Below are 23,514 nucleotides of genomic sequence, written 5' to 3' on the forward strand. Positions count from 1 at the left end.
TTCAAATTTTTACACATTTTTTTGTTGTAATTACTCAAAACAGGCAGCGATGGAATAATCATCATCAAAAGAAAATCTTTAGATGTTCATTAGGAGAAAAAATCCGAAGGGAGCTTGGCTCTCCTCTCTCGCGCACGTAAGATCGGTAAAAAGAATCTAAAACAATCATCATCTTGATTATTCGGCGGAACATCTTTGTCACTACTACACTTGCAAGTGTAACGTCACACGTCGAAAAATGGCCTGTCACACTTTGTAGATAGGCAATGTGTGTAAACAAAGTGAAATAAATATTTTTGAGTGGTGCTGACAACGAAATTCACAAAAAATCATCAGCAGATTGATTTTCTTGGAGAATTTCGGGAGCGATTTTCTTTTGCTTGATTTGCCTCCTCTCTCTTTCGCGGGTGAAGAAAGTTCGCAAGCGAAATTGATTTTTTTGCGATTATTCCATCCCTGAAAACAGGTAATATTTAACCTGTTTGTTTAATTAATGTATTTATTTTTAACCTTCAAAAAATCAACGTTTTATGTTTGTTTATTGCAAATCTATTTTTTGTTAACATTTTTCACTGTATCTTTTAATTAGTGTAACCAAATTGATTGCTACTTTTAGTGATAGTTTACGTACTAGTTGCTTAAAAAAGTTTGACTCCATCATTCATAGTTTATAAAATATAATCAAGCTTTATAATTCGATTTTCTATAAAAGTACACAAAAAAAATGATGGAGATATTCATCAGGGAATAATGACAGATTTTGTGTCAAACAAGTGTTATATTGCCTCAGGAACTGTTGAATTTCCATCAGTTTTCTGTGAATTTTCATCAGGTTAAATTTTTTACACATTTTTTAATGTCATATTACTCAAAAAAGTGGATATTCATCCAACTAAATTTCCAACCATCCAAAATTTAATTATTTTTTTAGTGCAGTAACAAGATAACACTAAAGCGATTATACATTTTTTATTTTTGCTTTTTTCAATCAAGTGTCTTCCAATTTTTTTCAAGAGAAAACTTATTGAAAGGGCTTTTAAAATTTATTTTTCAATATTCAAAGGTTGGTCCTTTAAACTAAATTTTCAAATTTTGCCTTTTTTTTGTTTTCAAAATTGTTTTGAGTCAAGGGGTATTGGAAAACCTCAAAAAGCTAAATTTGAAAATGTTGTTCATTGAACCATTTAAAAAGAAATTTCCGAGATATTTTTTTTGCCGAAAAATCATTCTATAAATACGGATTTTTGAATTTTCACAAACAATTTTTGTATGAACAGCTTTCAATTTGTATGGAAAATAATATGGACAAACCGATCTTCTTTGTTTCAGCTTAAAACAATAAAAAAATGCAAAAGCTGAAATCTCAAAGAAATGCTCTAGGCTGCAATCAAGAATCAAGAAGTTCAAGAAATTAAATAATTGGTATTTTCTTTTGTTTTAAGATTAGTTTCATAACAATGGGCAAAAGGGAAATGAATGAAAATGAAAATCTGCGACTACTAAAACAGAATATTTAAAATGGCTTTAATTTGAACATTGTGCACTGTATCAAAATTTCACTAAAGTACTTTTTAATTGAAAATTTGATTTGAATTCAATAAAATATATTGTTTTGTTACTTGGTCTACGATTTTTTGCCCTTTCTGGAATTTTCTGAGAAGATGGCAAACCTGTAAAAAAATAAATCTTGAGTTTCTTGAAAAAAAAAATTTCAACTTTTGCTTTTTTTGTTTTTTTTTAACTGCTTTGAGCAAAGGGGTTTTCAAAAACACCAAAAAGCCAAATTTGTAATTTTGTTTATTGAACCATTTAGAAAAAAATCTTCAGAAAGAGTTTTCAAAAGGAAATAAATTGTTAAGTGATTTAAAGTTTCTCATTTTCTTCGGTGTAGTCTTCATCCATACCTACAACTTTGAGATACATCAATATTAAATTTACGAAATAAAAAAATATTAAAAAATTTCTTAATTGGTTCTCGGTTTTCAGTTCCAGTGACAAACGAAATTTTGTTTTAATTTGTTAACCCTCTACAACCTAACCCCGCCTTTAGACGGGCTTCGATTTAAAAAATCGCCAAAAATCAATTTTCCAACCGATTTTTGATCTGTAAAAAGCATTGGAAAGAAGAACTCTTAAAATTTTAGAAAATTTATGGGTTGGAAGTTTTACTTGTTTTATGTGACTTTGCCAATGTTTTTAAAAATGTCATTTTTTTAGGAGTCAACTTTGGCTGTGTTTTTTACTAACATTTCCTATATTTTCAGTAAAAAGAAGTATGCAGTAATTTTTGTAGTGACCCAGACTATGCCTCTACGCATTTTTTTGCAATTTAAATGATGATGGTGCCATTCTATAGCAGAAAATGTGAAAAACATGCAAAAAATTTAAAAAGTTACTGTAAAAACGTGAAAAAATTAGATAGGCAAAATGTAATTATATTAGGTGGTAGAATAGGCCAAATACTACCAAAAACAAACATAAACTAAACAAGATAAATGCAAACTAAAATACTAAAAATAAAACAAGAAAAACATAAAACAAGAGAAGTAAAGTTTTTCGTAGAACAAAAGTTGCTCAAAATGACCTCCTGAACACGGGAAAAATAAATATTTTCGAAAAAAAAATTTGGGCAGTAGAGGGTTTATTTAGTTTGTTGGGGTATAAAAAAACTTAATTTCGTTTTACTTGATACTGGGACTGAAAAGCCGAGAAACAATTTAGAGAATTGATTCACCAGGTGGGTTTCTAATCAATACATTTATTCGATATTTTTTAGCAATCCATTATTTCGATTAGAATTCATTGCTAATTTGTTGAGAAAGATTCTTGAGATGTTCTCCAAGCAAACTTTAAAAAATACTCAAGAAATGTAAACATTACCTATCTAGTTTTTTCCACACTGGCTGCCAGCGGCTTGCTCAATCGCTTCACTCAGCGAAACAAATACTTCGTGAATTTCTTTTACTACTCCGTCCGTCTACCCCAGTCACACACGAATATGCTCAGAGAGGAGAGAGCCTAAAATAATACTAGCTCGGCGCTCATCTGGCCTGCACTACAGCAGATTGCCGTCAATAAGAATTTTACATTGTCAAAATTACTGTCAAATGTGTCTTTGATGTTGTGTAAACATCAAAATTGCAAAATATCATTGACATCATTGGTTTTAAGCAATTTCTTAAATGATCAAAGCAAAATCGATCGCATATTATTTTCAGTCAGCTTTGAGCGACTTAACGACATCGTTTTCTCTGAACCATTCGCTGAGAGATTGGAGTGAGAGGGAGAGCAAAGTTAGAGTGTTCAGTAGCGATTGGTGTGGAAGTAACAAATGATAGAAATACATCATATCAGTTTTTTATCGCGCTAGATTTGTGCTCGCGAGGGACTTTTTGGAGCAATCGGGACCGTTGGATCCATTTTTAATGTTCAATTAAAACCTCAGAAATTAGTTGTAACTGCATGGATCTACTAAACTGATTATTTTTTGATATTAGAAATTTCGCAATGTTCAAAAAACATTGCATCGATTCCCAGGCAATTTCAGAAACCTTTTTTTAATTTTAACTGTGCTTTTCCATGCTCCACAGAACGGGCAGACGTTCCGGTGGCGCGGAGGGAGAGAAAATATGGAAACAACTGCGCGATCGAGCGGAGGTTGACATTTGTCCACCCCCTCCCTCAACAACGGCACTGCAAGTGGCACCAACATACATACATTTGCTTTTCCCTGACTTCGATTTCGGCACATATGCAAATTGCGTCAGCGACTTGCAAACTTGCAGATTATTTGTGGGAGAGCCGGGGCGATTGTGTAAGATTTTAACTGATATCGATTCCCAAACGGACAGGCACTCGTCTTGAAGAAGCAGCTTCAGCACGCAAACGGATGAACAACTCAATTCAAATTTGGAACCAATTTAAGGTGGTGGCTCTGTCGCCAAGGTGTCGAGCGTTAAGGTGCTGACTGTTTTTTTTTTTTTTGGTGTTGACTCTTAATTAAGGTGGTGCGAGCGTTAATTGATTGGCGGTAATGATGGGCATTGGCAGGAGTGAAAAATTGTTTGCTTCTTAATTAACGTTATAAAGTTGGAGAAACACCTGATTTGGACAATCTTACGAATAAACTTGAAATCTTATGGATTGGAGTAATTTTTTTATGTTTGGAAGAACATTAACAAATATCACAACTGGACCATTTTTGCAATTCTATTCAACGAAAACACATTCCTCTATTGAAAGCGAAAATTTTCCACAAAAAAAAATCTGCAATTTTAATTTCGCGCTCCAGTTTCTGTGTGGAATTTGGCCCCAAACTTAAAACGCCAAATTACTTGTAGTGACACCTACTTTTCCCCCAACTTTACGATGCCATCTTATTTGTTCAATTCGACATCACTGGTGAGAGTTTCTGCTGGCAAACATCTTTCTTCTCTGCTTTAATTGTTGGCTTTTGCTGGACGCATATTTTATGTTGTGAACATTTTCCCACGCAATTTAACTTTGTACCTTTTAGGCAGCTCTAAAATTTGTGATGATTAATGGAAAATAATGAATTTATTTTTTAAATTGTTTTGTGGATTTTTTTTGGTAAAAATGATCGATTTTTAAATTATGCCAATATTTAACAATAAATAATGTTTCATCACATTTAAAAGAAAAATAAAATAAATAAAGAGATTTGTAAAATATTTGTAAAAAACTAACTCAAATCAGCTCTATCAATTTCGTGCGAAACTATTTATTAAATTTAAATATTTTAAATAAAGTTGCCATTCAAAGGGTTCACAGAGCATCTTCAGCAAAAACAACCGTGTGGTCCCCCTGGAACAAAAAAGCTCGCGAAAGCTGCCACCGTGGCCCCAACCAGCAATAAAAAATAACAATAAAAATCAGCCTGCAGCAGATAATAACAACCTTGTCCACCTCTCGCTCTTTCTCCTCGTGTGGATGCCTCTCAGTCATCATTCATCACTGTCAACCGAATTTCAAATTGACAAATTTTTCGCCGACAGAAACACTGACAGCTTCGCTTGCTGCTGCTGCTGCTAGGTCGTTAAAACTAAATTTAGGCCATCCAGAAGGGAACCAGTTTTCTTCCCAGCGAAAAAGATGACGATGGTGAAGTCAACGAGTTACGAGCTTGGAATGCATCAAAATTCGTCTTGATAAGTTTGGAACGGAAACATTCTTCCAATAGAATCGAGTTTGAGCAAATCAATGATCGGAGAATGCGAGCAGGTCCAAATTCTTCAGTTTTTCAGATTAAAATTTCGTTCAACACAAAAAGAAAAAGCAACAAAGTTGCGACCTCATAATTATACAGCTTATTTCGCGAGTATCTACATCTTTCGACACGAACAGCCCAAAATCAGCGAAAACAGTGCCGAAAAAACAAGTCTATTATCAAATTTCCAGTATCTTTGGACGGGGTTTGTTTCGCGCCGTTTTTGGAAAAACGAAGAAGGGCAACTTCAAATAAATTACCCACAAGCATCCTTGAGCGCGATTCAACGGGGAAGACAGACGTTTCAAGGTGAACGAAATCGCGCCAACGGAAACATTTCAATTTGTATCGGCGCCAATTTTGAAGCGATTCAGAATTTTAAAAGGAGAAGAATAGTCCGAAAAAGCATCAGAACCTGAAGGACTTGAATTGAAATGAAGAGTCAACAAATAAGAAATGAGGAAAGAAAAATGAGAAATAAGAAATAAGAAATGAGAAATGAGAAATTTGAAATGAGAAATGAGAAATGAGAAATGAGAAATGAGAAATGAGAAATGAGAAATGAGAAATGAGGAATGAGAAATGAAAAATGAGAAATGAGAAATGAGAAATGAGAAATGAGAAATGAGAAATGAGAAATGAGAAATGAGAAATGAGAAATGAGAAATGAGAAATGAGAAATGAGAAATGAGAAATGAGAAATGAGAAATGAGAAATGAGAAATGAGAAATGAGAAATGAGAAATGAGAAATGAGAAATGAGAAATGAGAAATGAGAAATGAGAAATGAGAAATGAGAAATGAGAAATGAGAAATGAGAAATGAGAAATGAGAAATGAGAAATGAGAAATGAGAAATGAGAAATGAGAAATGAGAAATGAGAAATGAGAAATGAGAAATGAGAAATGTGAAATGTGAAATAAGAAATGAGAAATGAAAAGTAAAAAATGAAGAGAGCAAACTTAAATCACGGCATAAACAATCTTAAGCTGGCTATCTTAATTACTCTTCTGGTCAGAACTCACCACTGAAAAATATGGTCTTGCTCCAAACAACCTCATCCCGGCTCACGTGCTTTTTCAAGTGTGCCAAGATTACCTTCAGACAGCAATTAATTTACATATAAAACAACCTCATTAAAACCAAAAACCAGGCAAAAGCCAGGCACCCCTTTTTGAAGTCTATAAAATGCCGTACAAAGTGCTCCTCTGAAAAAAAGTGCAACCCTCCGAGTGAGTTAGTAAAAACTCACAAACACACACCACCAACCGTAAAGCTGACTTCAAATGAAAATTTAAATAATTGAAAATTAGGTCATTTCCCCCTGCGCTTTCCCCCCGAACAAGTGTTACAAACCCCTTTCCATCACCAAATTCATTGCACTTGCCTCATCAAGCCAGTGACCACACCCCTCTCGGTGGCTACCGTCCTCACGAATCACGAAGTTCTCTGGTCCTGCAGTGGGTACTTCTCCCGAGGAGACCCTTGTTGCTGTTTGTTTAACTGGTGCGGTGGGGCAGATTTGCATCGCCAGCTCAGCTCAACTCCTAGTTCATTGCTGCCAAGCCGTCTGCTGGGCGGCCATTCTTGAGCGGTGGAGTGCATTTAAAATTAATTCAGGTGTTGTTATTTTCGCCAACCATTCAGCAAAGGGAGCACTGACTTGGAGCTTGGGGGAGGGATAATGGGCGGTGGAGGAAAGGTGTGATTGTAGCTTTTAATTGCAAGAGGAATGGTGCAGTAATGAAGTTGAAAAGCTCAGTTGAAGGAACTTGTTTATGAGGATACACTGAAAAACTGAAATCTATTGAAACTACAAATAACTCATCCAATTAATCGTTGTCATCCCGGGCAGACGGTAATAACGAAATTCATGCCATTTCAATAACAAATACAGTTAAAATAACAAAAAGCGATATGTAATCTTCTTGGAAAATCCATTTTTGCATAAGGGCTTAACAACAGTTAATATTATCATAACAAAATTTATGATTGGTCTGATATTAGTTGAAATTCAAAAAAAGTTGCAATAACATTTTTTGTTATGGAAGAATACCTCCAACTGTTATTGGGATGATCGGATTAGTTGTTAAAATAACAAAAAATAATAACAAAAATTTGTTCGAAGAATAACAAAAAACGTTATAAGTCTGTTATTAGAATAACAATTCAATAACAAAAAAATCATAACGACGAATAACAAGTCTTGTTATAAATAACATAACATGTTATTGGCCTAGTATTTTCAAATATCAAAAAATGTTATGCCCATGTTATTTCCGTCTGCTCGGGATCACTCAACTAATCACTCATTACTCATTTATCATTACTCATTAAAAATCATTTCTCATTTCTCATTTCTCATTTCTAATTTCTCATTTCTCATTTCGCATTTCTCATTTCTCATTTCTCATTTCTCATTTCTCATTTCTCATTTCTCATTTCTCATTTCTCATTTCTCATTTCTCATTTCTCATTTCTCATTTCTCATTTCTCATTTCTCATTTCTCATTTCTCATCTCTCTCTTTCTCTTTTCTCTTTTCTCATTTCACACCTTCATTTTTAATTTCTCATTTCCGATTTCAGTGATTTTCACGACAAATACATTGAAATTTCGCGGTAGGGTAAAAACACAACATCGGAATTTCTTAGCAGTTTTAAAAATTATTTGAAATTGATGAAGAAGGGATATTTAAAAATATTTGCGTACCAAATTGCAAAATTGCAAAGGTTCAATACATACAATTTTTACGACTTCAACTGTGTGAGATTTTACAGAACTATTCACAACAGAAACAGAGGCCGCTCGTAAAGAAAAATGTCTGTGCAAGCTATGAAAACGTGAATTAATTGACAACCGGAAGAGATTTTTAAAGCAAAAAGAATCCAAGTTCAAGCAATATTCAAGCAATATTGAGCAATATTGTGATCGAGAAGATCGACAACCAGAGAGACAATAAAATAACAACTAAGGGTAATTCGAGTGTTTCTGAACATTTTTTGCAATTGTTTTATTTGAAACAGCTCTTGTAACTTATTTATTCACAGAATCATTTTATACAATTTGAAAAAAAAATCCTTATCTTTTTTTAATATTTTTCCTCATTGAATTTTTATAATACTTCAAACACCGATATTTGCAGCTGGAGCTATTAGCTGCTTTGTTTTGAATTTGCTTTCATTTGAATTTTGAATGACGTTATTTCATAATTTTTTTGAATTTGTCATAATAAAACAAAATGTTCAAGTGTTATATAATCCAATTTTAATGTCCTAGGAAATTTTTTGGTGTAATTGAATTCAAAAATAAACGTTTGAACATAGTTAAGAGCAATATTTAACTTATTTTTTCAGATTTTCAGTGAAATTGCGAGAAATTACAAGCACTACTCGTTACAATTTACTAAGCACACATTAATAATAACTCATTCGAAAATTTGATCGATTTGGTGCCATGGACAATGTTGCGGTTAATGGAGCTTTTTAACAAAAAATAGATTCATTGACAAAAAATCCTATTATCATTAAATTTTTAAAATATTTTTTTTGTTATTTTCGAATATTTTTGATAATTTTTAAAGATCCAAAAAAAGGCATATTTCGCGCTACAATTTAGGATGACGCAAAATCTGGCATCACAGATATGAATTTTAGAAAAAAATACGATTATTAAAAAAACGAAAATATTGTCACAAAATTTCAAAAATCTTTTTTTTTAATGCAAAGCCAAACTTGCAGAGTTGAGGTGCTTTTATATTCGAAACAATCAGTTTCGTTGCAACTTTTAAATATTTTATGATAAAAAAGCACCCCTTTACTTTGTTTTAAAACCCGAAATTTGTTTTCCAATTTTTACTGCTTAAAATTGTTGATCGGACTGAAATAGCCTATAAATGATTTAATTTTGTGATTTTTTCAGTGTCATTTAATAAGCTCTAATTTTTAACTCGGGATATCTCGGAAGCTATTGATTTGATTTTCAATTAAAAAAAAATGAACTGAAATTTTTGGCTCATACAACAAAAAATATTTTGAATGTTACATATTTATGTCAAAAATTTTAAACAACCCATATAAGTGGTTCAGCGTTTTAAAAATGTTACTCTTGTTCCTAATATTCTGTAATTTAGGTTTAAAAAAAATCGGCTTTGTTTTCAACTCTTTAACATCTTAAACTTTTGAAACTTTTGATTTTCTAAAAAATATAACATTCATGCTCTTTTTCAAGAAAAATATTTCTAAATCAGAAAACCTATCTCAATTGAAAATCAACAAACTAAATGTTTTCAGCTCATTCAAAAGGTAATTTGAACATCAAGATCTTTCAAAAAGTAGTTATGGTTCTTAAATTTTGAAATTTGTTTTTTTTTTCCTAACAGCACTTTATTTTTTGAATCTCTCTCATTCTCGTAAACTATTGGTTGAATTTAAAAAAAAAATGAAACTTTTTTTTTCATTTATTTTCTAAAATCTTTTTCTCCAGATTTAGTACCATCCTAAACTTTAGAGATTTTCTACTTTATCCTGAAAATCCTAACAATATCCTCTGCGGACACCAAATCGATCAAAAAAGATCCTTTCAAAGGCATTGATTTTTGAATCCAAGATTCAAAATGAATACTTTAGCAAAAAAAAAAAAATGCTTAGATTTAAAACGAATGTTTTTTTCTGAAAATCTGAGAAATTCTCTTGATTGACTAAAATCTTTTTCTCGACATTCGTTATCCATCTTGAATTGATTTTGCCTTTGAATTTGCAGTTTTTGAAATTTTGTTAAGTTTTTTCTATTATTCTTGGGTCGATTCCAATAAAATAGGACTTCAATTTTTACGATTTTTAATCAATTTCAGACTTTATTCGCTTTGAGTTTCAGTTGATTTAAGCTCTGTGCAGTTCGCATGTTTCCCATGTTTCCAGATTGACTCTCAACCAAATCCAATCCCAATCCAATATTCACACTCCCGTTTGACCCGGTCCTCACACAGGCGATAAGGTCTCAGAATGCCGCTGCCCATCAAACCAGGAAACACACACCGGACCGAGGGAGTCACTTACATATTTATGACATTTTCCTCGACAACTTCCCACTCATTTTTTTTTTCGCCTTGTCCGTTGTTTCGACCATGTTCCCCGGCAGCAGATTTCGATCTTCAGCGTCAGCAGCTTCCTCAACAATGGAAAACAGGCAGAACTTCCAGACCTTGCAATAACTTGGGAAACACAAAGATTCAGTTTCGTCAAAAAAATAAATAAATAACGGCTCACCGGAGGTGGAGCGGCGGAGGAGCCTCGGGAATCGCGGAAATTTATATTGAATGGGAATCGACGAGCAGCGCAAAATAATGATGTCTTTTTCACGTTTTTGATTTGTTCTGCCTGCCAGCCTGGCACGGAACTGGCTGGCCACATTTCCAATTCAAACTGTTGTGTGCTGGTGTGCCGGGATGTGTTTTGAATAAATTTAGACATCATCTCCGAGTAGTTCTCGCGCGCGCCGTTTTCAGTCAGTAGTTCGTCGAAACACCATCTTGGCAGCCTCTGGCATCGCGGACATCATCTGGGGTGGGGAGGGGAAGTTTCTCCCAGAGCTGGAGTCGTCAACGAGTCAACGGTGTGAGGATGTGAACCTTTTTCACATCTCGTACTTGGGACTTTTCCCTTTGTTAGCAATTTCCCGGGAAAATAGACGAAGTGGCACTTCATCGATAAAAATGAGGGCTTTTTGAACACGCGATGCGAGGTCATGTTCGCGGAAAACTGAATTGAGCAGCTGATGATGGGATTGTGCTACGAGAGTCCGCGCGCGGGAACTCGGTCATCGAAGGCGCGAAATCTACCACTTGGGAAAGTGTTCGTGGTGGACATTTGCATGTTTAAGCTTCAATTTCTTCAATCAAATTTCATAGAATGTCATTTCAAAAATCAATTACTCTTCATTCTGCTTATCTTCGACCTCAATACTGACTAAAGATATCATCATCGCAGCCGGCAGCCTCATTTCACGACTCACTGCACTTGTGATGTGTGCCAGGCAACTCGTTCATCATATTTCAGCTCATCTCATCAGCGTGCGTCTCATCAGTTGCTGCCGGGTCATCAGAAATACCTCATCCCAGTGCAGTTCGGATCCGATAATGGATTCTAGGTTTCGATATTTGTACTTCTGATTTGTTCCTGCCAACACCACCACCAGCTCAGCTCAAATCAATGCTGTATCGTAGTCAGTCGTTAGCATCCGCTGCGTGGTGCTGATCATCACCGTCAGCAGCAGCAGTTTCAGGAGCTGATCCCGGAGATGGGGTGTGGTGGCTTTGTATTAATAATTAACGACATTGGCGTGCTGCTGCAATCAAGTTCGTCTCCTGCCAGGGCCTGGGAGCGTCGCTACTGGCGCAGCTTCTACGTCAAGCTCAAGATTCTGGACGGGGCGGAAAAGTGAGCTGGAAATGATAGTTTGCGCAAGAAAGGAATAAGATTTAAATATCCATTTATATTGGCTCTTTAATAGGAAATACTTGTTTACAATATAATATATTATAAAAATTTTATTTTAATTATTTGAATGACGGGGTAGCCAAAACTTTTTTTTAATATTAATTAAATTTAAGATTTGTTTAAATTGAAGCTGCCCTTTCTTCAATTTGTTTTGATATCACTACTCAAATTCCACCACTAATGTTCTTATCTTTAAGTATGACTTGAAAATAATAGGGAATATTTTTTTAACAATATGAACTTAATTTGTCAAGGAATAAATGAATCTTTTCTCGATTAATTTAATCTATGAATTATTTTTACTTGTAATCAATTGTAGCCGTTTAGCTTAAACAGCTTATGTATTCTTGGATGTTGTTCAATTTTTTTGATACTAAAACAAATCTTGTACATTTAATTAAATGTCGTTTTTTACAAACCTTTTTTTTCATTTTCCTGACTAATTAGAAAACCAATCGCTCCGAATTGTTTAATTATTATCGAAAGAGGTGGAGAGATTAAATTACATTTGAATAAAATGAATAATTATCATACTCATGCAAACTTATACAATTTTAAACAGATTTCTTTGATTATAAAATGACTTTTTATAGTTAACATTAAAATTCGTCCTCAAAGCATTCCAATTAAGGCAAGCAGTCGATTTTAATTGTTTACTGTCTACACAGAAAAAAATCAATTCTTGTGATCGTGAATTAAGTTCACGAATGTGAGAACCACGAAGGAATTAATTCATTAGTATGGTGCATTTGCACTATAACCTTTTTTGTACTTTCCGAGACTATGCCTCTACGCATTTTATTACATTTTAACGTGAAGACTTTTATCATTGCCATGATTTTTCGTTCAAAGATATACATTTCGCGCCCCTATCAAAAAAATTTCTTCTACAGGTTGTTTAGAATAGTGCACTACACATGCTGTTTCCATTTGGTAACGATTATCCCATTCCTTGCAAAGCCATGGAAATTGATTGTACCACAAAATTATATAAATTTTGGAAAACATTTGATTGAGACTACAAATTCATTCAGTGGCTTTAAGAAGGCAACAACCATCACATGCTGATTCATTTTGGTGCACAAATCAATACAGAGAATTTTAAAGTGATGATCAATTTTCTACGAAAATGATCAACCGCTTCACCTCAAATGATAATAGTTTTGTTTTTTTAGTAAAAAAAATGTGAAAAACAAGCAAAAAAAGAAAAAGTGGCTGAAAAAATGAAAAAATTAAAAAGACAAATCGTCGCCATCGTGCTAACTTGTCGTACGTGCATTTTGGGCCAAACTGAGTTAATAACGCCATTTTGTGCAGCTCACAATGCCTCATCTTTTGACCTTCACAGATCCCCAAAATTCGATTTCAATCCTGAGATATTCAATGAAAACCAAAAAAGCTCCGAAATTTTTTGTAACTCTACATATAAAAGAAGTTTCAATCCTGTCGTGCTATCTTGTCACTCCCTGAAAATTGATGTAAGTGCGACAAAGGGCAAAGGGATTTCAGGTCAGGATGCGTTTGACGCACGTACAAGTCAGACTACCGTAAACATTTTTAATTATAACTCGGGACTCCAGCAACCAACTTCAACCAAACTTCGGGACAATGCACAGAATGGTCAGCCAAACAAAACGTGTTTGTTATTGTTTACATTGCGTGCTTTCGTTTTTGTTTATTCAAGGTCAAACATCAAAACGCGTTTTTCTCGGAACGTCAAAATGGCGGGTGCGACATGATAGCACGACGACGTCAAAATGTTTATAATAGGAAGGTGCAAATTTCAGTCCAATACTTTTAGAAAAAAAAACATAAACTTAACAAGAAGAACAAAAATTGTTCAAAATAACCAACTTAACACAGAAAAATAAAAAAAAAATGGAAAAAAATAAAGTTAGAGGGTCAAGTGACTAATTAATGATAGCAAATCAACAAGCTTCAATTTTCCAATTAAAATCACCATTAAGTATCTTGGAGGTTTGATAATGCTGAAAGTCAATACGTGTTTTTTTCTGTCTTAAAAATAATAGTTTTTTCATAGATACTGAAAAAGAATGAATTAAGGTTGCGTTGATCAGCAAAGTTATTTGAATAGCAAAACCATCAGAACAATTGACTGAAAAAATCATCAGTAAAAAATATAAACATAAAAAAATGATTTTGTGCAATCATTTAATTCCTCCAAACATTTATAAATATATAATAACTCAATCCATAAAATCTATAAAAAGCTTTAAAATAGCAAAATCATCAGTGCAATATTGATTGAAAGTAGAACAAAAAATCAAACTATTATTAAAAATAATTTTTCTTCAATAATTTGCTTTCTCCAGAGATTAAAGTAATAAAAAAAAACAAACAATTAATCATTCAACGCATGTTACATCTTGAAAAAAAAAATCTTTGGTCCAGACACCGTCGAAACGGCATTTTAATGTTTCATATGCCATTTTCATATGTTAGGCCAGATTTTTGAAACTTCTTATTATTTTTCTTCGACTTATCACCTTTCATTTGCGTATTAGACAATTGAAATCAGTTGGAATGGTGAGGAGTTATGATTTTTCGAAAAAAGTGTTTTTTTTTTGCGAAAATTAATGAAAATGGCCATTTTTCAGACCACCCTAACACGGCGTAGGTCACCCTAATTATTTTGGCCAGGGAACCCAAAAAAAAATGTAGCCCGATCCGAGCACTTAAGTTTTTTTCCATGCTGTTTTCGTGGGGAATTGCTGTTAGGGCGTCCAATTTTCCCGGTTTTTGAATTTCCGGGAAACGGGAAAAGTATTTTTCAAATTCCGGGAATTCCCGGGATCCCGGAAATTTTTTTGAACAGTCATAAAATCTATGTTTTCATAAAATTTGTTATGTTTTTAAAGCTTACAATCATAGAATTGGCTGAATACTGTTAATTGGTGATAATCTTTACTTCAATCTGAACAAGAACAGCATTTTTTAGTTAGTTAAAATAAAGTTAAATATTAAAAATGTTTGGTTTTTGTTCTTTGTTATGCTTTGAATTTCTAATGAATCATAATTTTTATTCCAATGTGATTCAAATTATTTCATATTAATAATCACAAAATTCTTATTAATATATTTCTTTGATTTTTTATATGAAATGACTACATAAGCTTAACAAACTTCATTGAAACTGTAAAAAACAAGAAACGACAACAAATAAAATGAATCCATCCAATGTAAAATTTTAGAATAGTTTAAGATTTCATGTATTATATAAAACATATTTAACAAACTATCTTTAAGTCACTACTGCCAACTGGGGGAAATTGGGACTGCAGTCTGAATAGGTACAGGATTTTTGAGAGCAATACATTTGAAAATTTGTGTACTAATTGTTTTGTTAAGTAAAAAAATATCAGAACATTATGCTGTATTAATTTGTTACTATTATCCTAAATTGCTCCAGATGCTGATGTTTGATGAAAAATAATAAAATATGATTTTTTTTTCAAGTTTAAATTATCATTTAATGGAAATATTTCAAAAATAAATAAAATTTAATGAAAAATATTTAAAGCGCTAGGCATTTTGTGGATCCGTAAACTAAAATTTTAATAATTTTCTTTTTTAAGCCAAATAAATCTTGATATATGCCGAATACAAATTTGCTAATGCTTCAAAAATGTTTTCGATTACTAAGTATTCAACTGCTCATCTATTTTCACAACCAAATCTAAGTTTCTTGACAAAAAAAATGATTTTTTATCAATTTCGGGAATTCCCGGGACAAAATAACAAAAATCCCGGGATTCAGGAATTCTTGGTTTAGGGAAAATCCCGAGATTTTTGTCCCGAGATTTTTGTCCTGGGAATTTCCGGGATGGACGCACTAATTGCTGTATACAGATATTTTTTTTGTGGCAGTGCGTGGCCGAATGGTTACGCTGTCCGCTTTGTAAGCGGATGATTCTGGGTACGATTCCCATCAGCTGCAACCTTCCATCGGATAAGGAAGTAAAATGTCGGTCCCGGCCTTGGTTGTTAGGCCGTTAAGTCATTCCAGGTGTAGGAGTCGTCTCCATGCCATAAGTACAAACAACACACCAAACCAAGCCTACTCCGGTGGAATCGCTGGCGGCGGTTAAACTCGCAATCCAAAGGTCGTCAGTTCAAACACTGGGGTGGAAGGTTCCTTGGAGTAAAAGAGGTTTGGGTGCTCTCCCCATTCAAGCCTTCGGACTCCTAGGTTTGAGCAGAAACTTGCAATAGAGACCACAAAAGACCCAGGGGTCGTTAATGTGGATGGTTGGTTTGTTTTGTTAGATATTTTTTTAAATTGTTCAAGATCAGTTATTTCACAAAAGAATACAAAAGCTCCAAATATTGAACAAGACCTACTAAATGCATTAAAAAAAATAAAAATGTTACCGTTTCAGAGAATTCAAAAAACTACATAACGACGCAAAACCTGTTCACATGTCCAGATGTAACATAATTATAAATTAAAAATGGTAACATTTTTGAATTCTTTTAAATGCTCGAATCGCCTTTAAAAGCATACAAAAATGTTTTTTTTTGTTTTAGACTAATAGACGTTATACAAAGCATAATGATTTGTACCTTAAGTTGTGTATCAAGGAAAAGCTAAAACTTGAATTAACTTTTAACAAGGTTTCATTTGAAAACCAAAAAAAAATATTGTGGTTAGTATTTTTTTCTGAAAAATTGTGATGTAAAACATTGTTTTGTTTTTAAATTAGGCAGAGCATTTTTTCAAACTCAAATTTGAAATACTACAAAATTCCTTCTTGGCGTTTCCCACCACCGCCAAACCAGGCAAGGAAATGTGATATCACCGCGCCGCCGCGTTGATTGAACCTAATGACGTTTGCAGTGGGAAGGCACATTAGTCTTGTCCGCGGGAGCTGACAATCAGCCCGGGGCCAGGGGCGGAGTGCATTTCAATTAAGCCCGGGCGGACAATCTTAACTTTTTGCCGGTCGCGGGCGCGGGTTTTGCAAATTTGCTTATATGCGCAATTCCCGGCGTGACCCCGATATTTCGGTGAACGGATCTGAATTTTCGAAAGGATCGGGAATTGATTGATTTGAGGGGTTGGGGATCAGGGGTGGATTGTGTGGATCGCTTTTTTATGAATATTCTTGTCCAATTTTGTCAGACCGGAGATAACGGAACATGTGTAAACGTTACGAGCAAACCTTTTCCGGAATTTCCATTGTGTTTCCCAAGTTATGCGTGAATTAGTTAAAACTTGAGTTGACATGAAAAAAACGCCCGATTTCAGGGGGTTGGCAGATGATGAATATTCCGGGATTCAAATAAGGCAGGGCACCGTGGAATTGTGGATAACGAATGCATTTCTCTTCTCCAATTGAGGTGAGTGAGCAATTTGAGTTTTTTTTTGCAAATGTTTACCTTGAAAAAAGAACAGTTATGTTGAATTTGAATGGAGATGCAAATTAGTGCTGAAAATTATTCAGGTTTCTGATTAAAATAATGATCGAAATTTTATTTTGAATTTATGAAGAACATGAAGCTATAAAAATGAAAATTTCAATTTGCTACATTTCATGATATCATGAATTTGTCAACCCTTGAATACTCGAAACATTCCCAAAATCCGGTCATGAATGGAATTGTATACCATGTTTTGTCCTGAAACTTTGCTATCAAGATTTGACCGCGCTTTTAAACATCTTTATTCAGCAAACTTGACTCGGAAGAAGCAACATGAATTGTGTCACAAGTTTTTCGGCGAATCGTCGAAAACAATCGACAGGCCAATATCGATCCTGCCCTGACCCGGCCTGCAGACCTTCTGGACCTTGGGCATTCAAATGTGATTTTTATTCCACAATTCTTCCACCTGGACTGTTGGTTGGCTTCTCGGAATGCTTTCTGTCCGGCTCGAAGCCGTCAGTGATGTGGGGCACAAAGGTGAAATTTTTGTCGCTCCCTTTCGGAAGTATCAGATGACCTCTCGCAATGGAACTCCGTTGTTGCCGGTCACACGACAAACCGAATGAAGGCTTTTGTTCAGGGGCTGCACGGTGGACAGGAATAAGACGGAATCATTGCCATTCTTTCAACTGAGGAACAGATTTGGGTAATTCTCCGCCAACTCACACAGCAGTTGCCCCGACCCCTCTTCGATTTGCGTGAAACTTTGTCCTAAGGGGTAACTTTTGTCCCTGATCACGAATCCGAGGTCCGTTTTTTGATATCTCGTGACGGAGGGGCGGTACGACCCCTTCCATTTTTGAACATGCGAAAAAGGAGGTGTTTTTCAATAATTTGCAGCCTGAAACGGTGATGAGATAGAAATTTGGTGTCAAAGGGACTTTTATGTAAAATTAGACGCCCGATTTGATGGCGTACTCATAATTCCGAAAAAACGTATTTTTCATCGAAAAAAACACTAAAAAAGTTTTAAAAATTCTCCCATTTTCCGTTACTCGACTGTAAAAAATTTTGGAACATGTCATTTTATGGGAAATTTAATGTACTTTTCGAATCTACATTGTCCCAGAAGGGTCATTTTTTCATTTAGAACATAATTTTTCATTTTAAAATTTCGTGTTTTTTCTAACTTTGCAGGGTTATTTTTTAGAGTGTAACAATGTTCTACAAAGTTGTAGAGCAGACAATTACAAAAATTTTGATATATAGACATAAGGGGTTTTCTTATAAACATCACGAGTTATCGCAATTTTACGAAAAAAAGTTTTGAAAAAGTTACTTTTTGCGTTTCTCTTTGTTTCGTCGTCCGTGTCTGTCGCGGGTGACCATGAACGGCCATGATCGATGACGACCAACTTTTTCAAAACTTTTTTTCGTAAAATCGCGACAACTCGTGATGTTTATAAGCAAACCCCTTATGTCTATAAATCAAAATTTTTGTAATTGTCTGCTCTACAACTTTGTAGAACATTGTTACACTCTAAAAAATAACCCTGCAAAGTTAGAAAAAACACGAAATTTTAAAATGAAAAATTTTGTTCTAAATGAAAAAATGACCCTTCTGGGACAATGTAGATTCGAAAAGTACATTAAATTTCCCATAAAATGACATGTTCCAAAATTTTTTACAGTCGAGTAACGGAAAATGGGAGAATTTTTAAAACTTTTTTAGTGTTTTTTTCGATGAAAAATACGTTTTTTCGGAATTATGAGTACGCCATCAAATCGGGCGTCTAATTTTACATAAAAGTCCCTTTGACACCAAATTTCTATCTCATCACCGTTTCAGGCTGCAAATTATTGAAAAACACCTCCTTTTTCGCATGTTCAAAAATGGAAGGGGTCGTACCGCCCCTCCGTCACGAGATATCAAAAAACGGACCTCGGATTCGTGATCAGGGACAAAAGTTACCCCTTAGGACAAAGTTTCACGCAAATCGAAGAGGGGTCGGGGCAACTTTTCCCGATTTCGTGTGAGTTGGTAGAGAATTACCCATTTTGCATTTTTTAAATATCCCTTTTGTAGGAGAAAAGTTATATGATCTTCAAAATCAACTAAATCAACTAAATCAACAAAATCAACAAAATCAACAAAATCAACAAAATCAACAAAATCAACAAAATCAACAAAATCAACAAAATCAACAAAATCAACAAAATCAACAAAATCAACAAAATCAACAAAATCAACAAAATCAACAAAATCAACAAAATCAACAAAATTAACAAAAGCAACAAAATCAACAAAATCAACAAAATCAACAAAATCAACAAAATCAACAAAATCAACAAAATCAACAAAATCAACAAAATCAACAAAATCAACAAAATCAACAAAATCAACAAAATCAACAAAATCAACAAAATCAACAAAATCAACAAAATCAACAAAATCAACAAAATCAACAAAATCAACAAAATCAACAAAATCAAAAAAATCAACAAAATCAACAAAATCAACAAAATCAACAAAATCAACCAAATCAACAAAATCACCAAATCAACAAAATCAACAAAATCAACAAAATAAACCACATCAACAAAATCAACAAAATCAACAAAATCAACAAAATCAACAAAATCAACAAAATCAACAAAATCAACAAAATCAACAAATCAACAAAATCAACAAAATCAACAAAATCAACAAAATCAACAAAATCAACAAAATCAACAACAATCAACAACAATCAACAAAATCACCCAAAATCAACAAAATCAACAAAATCAACAAAATCAACAAAATCAACAAAATCAACAAAATCAACAAAATCAACAAAATCAACAAAATCAACAAAATCAACAAAATCAACAAAATCAACAAAATCAACAAAATCAACAAAATCAACAAAATCAACAAAATCAACAAAACCAACAAAATCAACAAAATCAACAAAATCAACAAAATCAACAAAATCAACAAAATCGATAAAATTACGACAATTAATCAATTACGAAATTTTTTTGTAAAAAGCTATCGTATCTCTGCTAGGTGTCCCACCATCAAATTCTGGTGCAAATGTGCAATTTCAGGTCCACATAACAAACAAAAAAAAACCTTAAAACCTTGCCCAAGAAAGACAGCCGTGTGAGCTGAATCCAGAAGTGTGAATGAAAAATATGTTCTTCACGCTTTCGGCGAGAGAAACTTTTGTCTTTTGCATCAGAAAGGACGATCTGGTTTTCGCACTTCTTCTTGGGGCCCAGCATAATGAGACCGGATTTGGCCCGCGAAACCTGTGCCCATTAAGACACTGGCTGGACACACTCTCGGGAACCGACGGCGGGCCAACGGAAAAGTGATATACGTTAATTTAATTTTCACACAAGAGAAGAGCCGCGGTCGTCACGTACCGTGGACGTGAAATATTCCATTCATTATGGTGCTTGGAGAGTGTTTTTTTTTTGTCTTTTTTTGAGAATGAATATTTTTTCATTCTGGTTTCTCGGGAGGCTTTGTGTTTGTTTTAATGCGAAATTTCCATACGGCCACTTAGAATGAGGACGAAACGGACGTCCTGTTTCGTGCAAGAGTGAGAAATGTCAAATATGATTAAGATTTATCACACTTTTAATGCCAGGTGTAACTTTGAAGTTTGCACTTAACCAAAAGGTTCTGAAGTTCTTCTGAATTTAAATTAATGAAAATAACGTGAAAAAAATGTACAAATTCATACTAAAGGAGATGTATGTATTTAATCTGGAAGCCACCCACTTGGTGTGGTGTCGCTACTTCAAAACCACAACCCCCCAAGCACCAGAAGCAACAACCCCGGCTTAAACATAGTCAGCGCGCTACTAGAGGGGCAGCAGTTGGTTGGCTGCCTCGTCGCCGTTAAATCCAAGTGGCAGGGCCTATTTGTTTGTACTTCAAGATCACAATTGATTCGCAAATCGCGCCAAGGCGAGATATCTGGTCAGAGTCGGAGTTGTATAGTTGAAGTTGTTGTTTTCTTTCACGCCCCAACAGCGACCCCGAGGAATCGAAACCTAGGAGAGGAGCAGGACTATGTTCTTTATCGCGGGGGAAGCAAGCTTCTGCATGAATACATTAAGACAAGCGACAAAAAGAGGTGCAGCATGATAGGGTTACTAATTTTTTTTTTCATTGTTTGAAACGGATTAATTTTTAGTTTACTGAAATAATTTAGACAGGAAATTAGATAAGATTTTTTTCTATTTTAATAAATTCTGAAAAATAAACAATAACCAAAAAAAAATAACGGTCGTTCTGTTTCAACCAGAATTCAAATCTTTTAAAAAAAATCTGAGCAATTAAAAATAAATTCAATCCATTGAAAATTGAGTAAATTGTCTCGAAAACGGAAACCTATTCATATTTTTTTGTAAAGTATTTTCGATTCAAATCCAATCAAAACATCTCAACACAGACGCGATGGCTCCTGAAAATTGATAAGATTTACGTATTTTTCCTGGATTTCGAAAATGCATTTTTTTCTCTAAAGAATCCAAAAATATATTGTTATTGCAATATGGGTATCAAATGATCAGGTTTTTTCATATATTTCGAATGTAAAAACAACATGTTCAGAAAATATTCCAAATTTTCACAAAACAACGTATTTTCGAAAAAAAAATACTCAAAATTTTCGTTTTTACAATGTAGGTATCGAACGATCGGGATTTTTTCATACATTTCGAATGTAATAACAATATTCTTAGAAAATACTCTAAATTTTCACTAAACTACGTATTTTCGAAAAAATACTCAAAATTTCCGTTTTTACAATGTGGATATCAAACAATCGGGATTTTTTCATACATTTTGAATGTAATAAAAATATTTTTTGAAAGTACTTAAAAAATTTCACAAAACTACATATTTTCGAAAAAATACTCAAAATTTCCGATTTACAAAGTAGGTATCAAACGATCGGGATTTTTTCATACATTTCGAACGTAATAACTATATTTTTTGAAAATACTCAAAATTTTCCCAAAACAACGTATTTTTGTAAAAAAAATTCAAAATTTCAGTTTTCACATCATGGATATAAAATAATCAAATCATTTTTTTTCAAAAATACGTAGTTTTGGGAAAATTTTGAGTATTTTCATTTTTTTAATGACTTTCGTAATGTAATGTATGTATACCCACATTGCACAGTGGTCCGAAACCGAAAACTAGCGTGACAAAATTGATAGCGGCAACACGTTAAGATTTAGAGCTTTGGTGTCTTCGGGACAAATGATCAGGGTCAATAGGGGCATCTTTTGGTATGGTGGGCATTAGGGTGGTCCAAATTTTAAGGTGGTTCAGAATTTTTATTTTGGCGGGATGACGAGATAGCGCTTTGGTGTCTTCAGAAAAGTTGTAGAAAACACCATTTTGAGCAACTTTGCTGAAGAGCACAAAGCTCTATCTTCAAATGGGAAGTTTCTAGAGCCATTTTTGTAATTTAAGTTGAAGTGTTTATGAAAAAATGAGTTTTTTGAATTTATCAACTCAGGCTTAAGTCGTAGCGAGTTGGTGTCTTATAGACATTTGTAGAACTTATCAAAACACACATTTATCTTCCAAGAGAGCAAAAATCGGACCTTTAAAACGAAAGTTATAGCCAAAATACGACGAAAAAGACGCCATTTTGAAATGTGAATAACTCGAAAAGGTGGTGGAGTTTGACCTCGCTCTTAGAAGCATCTGAAAGTACACATTTTGGAGAACATTTGCTGAAAATATCTCGGGGGTATTTTTTGTTTAACATATTTAATCTCAATTTGAAAATGAGCATTTTTAAATCGTTTATTGCCCATAACTTTTGATAGAATTGACCAAAATTCATTTTTCAAGAATAAAAATGTTCATTTTGACAAGCTCTACAATTGTCTAGAAGGGCTCAAAAATGTACAAAATGATCTAGTGGTTGTAAAAGAAGAAACAAGTTTTGGCTGAAATATTTCAGGAATCAACAAAATAATTAAATTTATTCCTGAAATATTTCAGCCAAAACTTGTTTCTTCTTTTACAACCACTAGATCATTTTGTATATTTTTGAGCCCTTCTAGACAATTGTAGAGCTTGTCAAAATGAACATTTTTATTCTTGAAAAATGAATTTTGGTCAATTCTATCAAAAGTTATGGGCAAAAAACGATTTAAAAATGCTCATTTTCAAATTGAGATTAAATAAGTTAAACAAAAAAGACCCCCGAGATATTTTCAGCAAATGTACTCTAAAATGTGTACTTTCAGATGCTTCTAAGAGCGAGGTCAAACTCCACCACCTTTTCGAGTTATTCACATTTCAAAATGGCGTCTTTTTCGTCGTATTTTGGCTATAACTTTCGTTTTAAAGGTCCGATTTTTGCTCTCTTGGAAGATAAATG

The sequence above is a fragment of the Culex pipiens genome, chromosome 2 (assembly GCF_016801865.2).
Source record: "Culex pipiens pallens isolate TS chromosome 2, TS_CPP_V2, whole genome shotgun sequence".
In the NCBI taxonomy this organism is placed as follows: Eukaryota; Metazoa; Arthropoda; class Insecta; order Diptera; family Culicidae; genus Culex; species Culex pipiens.